The sequence below is a fragment of the Solea senegalensis genome, unplaced genomic scaffold, assembly GCF_019176455.1.
Source record: "Solea senegalensis isolate Sse05_10M unplaced genomic scaffold, IFAPA_SoseM_1 scf7180000015308, whole genome shotgun sequence".
Classification (NCBI taxonomy): Eukaryota; Metazoa; Chordata; class Actinopteri; order Pleuronectiformes; family Soleidae; genus Solea; species Solea senegalensis.
The window spans coordinates 48,087-53,992 of NW_025321290.1; the positions used below are offsets into that span (position 1 = coordinate 48,087).

Sequence of the window (5,906 nt, forward strand, 5' to 3'; positions counted from 1 at the left end):
TAATACTTTTGTATGTAGTTTTGACCCATAATCCTTTGATCACAACAAAACATCACATCAGCTCTTCTTGAATATGTTTTTTTTATATATTTCTAATAGAAATGTTGTTTGTATTTTGTGACGTGTGTTCTTTTTTAAAAATAATAATTTTGTAAATAAAACATTTTAACTTTTTCTGGTAGTTTTTCTTTTCAGTAAAAAAACACAAACTTCTCACCTAATATGTATGTCAACAAGTCGTTAACATGGCGACCCACGGCCTGAGGATCACACCTGGTTACCACGGAGACCAACCCCAGGGAGCAACCCTCTCATCCCAGCAACACACACACACACACACACACACACAGCTCCAGAGTCGTCCCTGTTATCAGCTGGAGGTCACGGTGGTCACCGGGCTGCTGGCTCCGCCCACACAGATGTGCTCTGGCCACTCCCACTCAGGTGGTCTGTTATTCTTCATCATCATCATCAAAATTGCAATTCACTTTAGACTGTGAACTGTGGCAGCATTGCACCTCTACATGTGCAGCCTACCAGAAATGATTATTAGAAGAAGAAGACCATTAGTTTAGCGTAGCATAAAAACGTCTTCATAACTGACAGAAATAACTGGAACTGCACCTTTAATTCAACTTAAGTAAAAGATTCAACATCAAAACATGATGAAGGAAACGTGTGAAGATGTTCTGCTGCTGAAGATAATCAGATGTTTCCTCACAGTGGCAGGAGTGAAGATGTTCTACTGATGAAGATAACCAGATGTTTCTTCACAGTGACAGGACTGAAGATACAGAAGTGAAGATGTTCTACTGATGAAGACAACCAGATGTTTCTTCACAGTGACAGAGTGAAGATACAGAAGTGAAGATGTTCTGCTGATGAAGACAACCAGATGTTTCTTCACAGTGACAGGAGTGAAGATACAGAAGTGAAGATGTTCTGCTGATGAAGACAACCAGATGTTTCTTCACAGTGACAGGAGTGAAGATACAGAAGTGAAGATGTTCTGCTGATGAAGATAACCAGATGTTTCCTCACAGTGACAGGAGTGAAGATACAGAGTGAAGATGTTCTGCTGATGAAGATAACCAAATGTTTCCTCACAGTGACAGGAGTGAAGATACAGAAGTGAAGATGTTCTACTGATTAAGATAACCAGATGTTTCTTCACAGTGACAGGAGTGAAGATGTTCTGCTGATGAAGATAACCAGATGTTTCCTCACAGTGACAGGACTGAAGATACAGAAGTGAAGATGTTCTACTGATGAAGACAACCAGATGTTTCCAGTGACAGGAGTGAAGATACAGAAGTGAAGATGTTCTGCTGATGAAGATAACCAGATGTTCTTCACAGTGACAGGAGTGAAGATACAGAAGTGAAGATGTTCTGCTGATGAAGATAACCAGATGTTTCCTCACAGTGACAGGAGTGAAGATGTTCTGCTGATGAAGATAACCAGATGTTTCCTCACAGTGACAGGACTGAAGATACAGAAGTGAAGATGTTCTACTGATGAAGACAACCAGATGTTTCCTCACAGTGACAGGACTGAAGATACAGAAGTGAAGATGTTCTACCAGATGAAGACAAATGAAGATGTTTCACAGTGACAGGAGTGAAGACAGAAGTGAAGATGTTCTGCTGATGAAGATAACCAGATGTTTCCTCACAGTGACAGGAGTGAAGATACAGAAGTGAAGATGTTCTACTGATTAAGATAACCAGATGTTTCTTCACAGTGACAGGAGTGAAGATACAAAAGTGAAGATGTTCTGCTGATGAAGACAACCAGATGTTTCCTCACAGTGACAGGAGTGAAGATGTTCTGCTGCTGAAGGATTATTAAATAACTTCACTGTGAGATTATCTCATAACTTTAACCTTTGATTTACATTCACACAGACACACACACACATCTCAGTCAATAGTCCTCTGTCCTTTGTCACATCAGAGTGGAAACCTGTTAAATGTCAGCGTTGTTTCAGAAAACTTTCTGTGACTCACTCTCTCCACATCTTTTTTTTCTTTGATGTTGAATGTTTATGATTTGAAGTGAAATGTTTCATTCATTAAATCTAATGTTCTGCTGCTCAAAGATCACATGACCTTGTTTACATCCACACAGAAACATTTCTGGTTCATGCACAATAATGAATAATGTCTTCTGTCTTATTTTCTGTCTTATTTCTTATTATGTCTTATTCTGTCTTGTTCTGCGACACCTGTCTAGCACCGTGATACTTTCCTTACTTTGGACCACCCGGGCACGAGCAGCACCACAGTGACGGCACCTTTCTCCAGAACCATGATGAGCAGGTAAACGCTGCTGCCTGGGGATTCTCGCCTTCGCAGAAAAGAAAAGAAAGAAAAGTAGTGACTGACTCTACCAGCCTACACTGCCCTCTGGTGGCAGAAACCACAGCTGCTTCTCAACTCCCGCAGTCATAAATACAACAGCTCTGGGCTTTTATTTTGATAGACCAGAGAGGAGAGGAGGGTGTTTTATTTTGACAGAACAGAGAGGAAAGTGTTTTATTTTGATGGAACAGAGAGCAGGGTGTTTTATTTTGATAGAACAGAGAGGAAAGTGTTTTATTTTGAAACACCTCACTGACCATATTCTCCAAACACCAGCTACGACCAGCTTTCTCCCCCAGCTACGACCAGATGAGCAGCATGCCCACTGTGGCGTCCAGCAGGAAGTTCATCAGGTAACAAGTTCACGGAATCTTATCACTGCAGAAGAAAAATAAACTTCAATAACCTGAGGAAAAACAGAAACAACAACAACAACAACAACAAAAACAACAGAAGAGTTAACACTGTCAACTGCAGGACACGTTCAAAATAAACACCATCACCAATGACCTCTGATTCTCAAGTCACTGAGGCAGAACTTTAGCAGAACTTAAGCAGAACCTCAGAAGAACTTCAGCAGAACTTTAGAAGAACTTTAGACGAACTTTAGACGAACTTCAGAAGAACTTTAGAAGAACTTTAGAAGAACTTTAGACAAATGTTAGAAGAACTTGTTAGAAGGGGACTTGAGCAGAAAATTTTGTCCAGATTTTTTCTTATTGTTGCTTTAATTGACAAAAGTTCATGAATCATGAATGAATCATTTATTGGCATTGATCAAGAAAAAAATCTGAAAACATTGACAAAGATAATTCTTTTATTTATTAACTGTTGAAAAGTATGACGAACAGTACGTCTACACTGTGATCCTATAAATGCTTTTATAATGAACACATATTTATACATACGTCGACCTAAAATGAGACACGTGTGAAAGTAGGACATATTCAGGAATATTGATTTGTCTGCTAATGAGTAACTGAGGTAACGGAGGTTAAAGGTCATTGATCTTATTCTGCAACATGTGACAACACTGATGTTCAGCCGCTTCATCACTGACCTGAAACTCTTTATTTTATCATTATCTAAACATAAGTTACATACATATATGATACATATGTATATATACATATATACCCACACATATATGAATATATATATACGTATATATATCCATATACACGTATCTATGTAACATCGACACATTTCCAGTTTAATACAAATAAAGGCTGAGAGCGGTCAAAAAGCTGCTTTAAATGTCAGTTAAACTATTGGATTGAATTACTCTGAAAGTGTTACATTAATGTGGATGAATAATTATCAACCATTTATTGAAATAATGGTTCATAGTCAAGAGTCAACAAAACAACGACTGCAACATGGTGCAAATATTATATTACATTACATTATATTACAGTTTATCACAATATATCATATTATATTATATTATATTATATTATAAACCATGAACATTATCAAAGTGATTAAAACACATCTGGAGCTCTTGTTTCATATTTCTTGAACAACAGTAAAATATTGTGTGTATGAATATGAATAAATATATAATTGCCTCACTTGCAGATGCAGATCAAATCCCTCATCGGAAACATCATATATTATCACTCTTTCTTGATTAGTGGCTCATATGTTAGCGTGGTGTGATAAACCTCTGTTATCTGTTTGCTTTGACTCTTGAGGTGAAAATCGGTGAATAAATATGTGCCACAAACAGCACGTGCTTGATTTATAGAGACACAGACGCAGCCTGGTCCAAGCTGTAGACGTGGAAGAGGTTTGTTGGGACCGCAGTTTAAAGAAAAGGGCCATTTCATTTTAATGTGTGACGTTGATGACTCAAGTGGTCAAGTGAGCCGTCATTCGTTTTTAAGTGCGCCCGTGCAGTTGAACTTATGGTAAATGCTGGGAGTCGGCTGAGAATCAGCGCTGGTTTGATACCGAGCGAGATCACTTCCGGTTTTCAAAATAAGACAAGTGCAATCAATCGAGCTGATTTTAAGACATTGTGTCACATTGTCCAGAAGCTATTGAACTAAATATTTTCCTTAACTTATTTAGATTTTTACTGTTCAATAAGATCACATTGGCCCATAAGTTCTGACAAAGGTTGGCACAGTTGACCTCAGGAGCATGCTGACTACTCCCTCACTTATGATCAAACATTTTTACTGTATTATTTTTGAGAAATTAAGCATCAAAGTTGTCTCTTTTTTACTCCGAAAATAACAGAAAACTCAATTTTTACTGTACAATAAGATCACATTGGCCCATAAGTTCTGACAATGGTTGGTACAGTTGACCTCAGGGACATGCTGACAACTACCTGACTCATTATCAAGCTATTTTACTGAATCATTTTTGATACAGTAAAACTGTTTGATAATGGCTGAGATAGTAGTCAGCATGTCCCTGAGGTCAACTGTGCCAACCATTGTCAGAACTTATGGGCCAAAGTGATTTCTCAAAAATTATACAGTAAAAATAGTTGATAATGAGTGAGGGACTAGTCCTCAATTGTGTCAACCATTGTCAGAACTTATGAGCCAATGTGTTGTTATTGTACAGTAAAAATATAAATAAATTAGGGAAAATATTTAGTTCAACAGCTTCTGGACAATGTGACCCAATGTCTTAAAATCAGCATGATTGATTGCCCTTGTATAAGTAATGTCTTATTTTGAAAACCGGAAGTGATCGCGCCGGTATCAAACTAGCACTGATTCTCAGCCGACTCCCAGCATTCACCGTAAGTTCGACTGCACGGGCGCACTTAAAAAACGAATGACGGCTCACTTGACCACGCGAAGACGAATGACGCACCGAATACACGCCGATATAAACTTAACGAGCCCCTTCGTCAGATGAGCTCGTGACATTTTTTTTCTCGGCGAAAGTCACGTGTTAAATTTGTAATAAAATAATATTTCCAAAGGCGTTTTGTGCCAAGCACCGAAGACAAACGTCAACACAAAACCACGTGACTGAATGTTTGTTTTAACAGTGTGTGTGTGTGTGTGTCACTCCCACATGAGTGGACTGAAAGCGACCACAGCCAGCAGAGATCAGAACACCGAACCTGTCAATCAAAGCTCCGTCATCACAGCCGCCAGGCTTCGCTCGGTTCATGTCCGACATGTTCGTCACGTGAGCGGGGACATGGACGTCCAGGAGACCGCGGCTGTGTCCGTCCATGTCTTTGTCTTAGTTTGTAAACAAATGTAAACCAACATCGAGCTTCATTTGATACAAAAACAAACAATAACGTGGATTTTCTGACAAAGTTCCACGTTAACAATAAAAACACGCCCTGTCGACAGCAGCTTCCGGTCTCACAACTTCAAAATAAAAGCGCAAGACTGTTTCTGGTGTAAATATAGCCATGTATAGGAGAGAAAATGTTAATTAAAAACAAATCCAAGTAAAAATTAAATAAATTTAAAAAGTAAATTTGAGACTGAATTTAATTGATTTATTTTAACACAATTTGTCTCTGTGTGTGTGAGATTAAATCAGATTAAATCCTGC

The 5,906-nt window shown here is 38.5% G+C and overlaps 1 long non-coding RNA gene across 1 annotated transcript; it reads right to left on the bottom strand.

Annotated features, from left to right (window-relative positions):
• Positions 1 to 1,635: 1,635 nt before the first annotated feature.
• Positions 1,636 to 5,701, bottom strand: LOC122762148. The gene is made up of 3 exons (XR_006358662.1): positions 5,458 to 5,701; positions 2,621 to 2,741; positions 1,636 to 2,349 (listed from the first exon to the last, which is right to left on the bottom strand). It is a non-coding gene; the product is annotated as an uncharacterized LOC122762148 (long non-coding RNA).
• Positions 5,702 to 5,906: the final 205 nt, after the last annotated feature.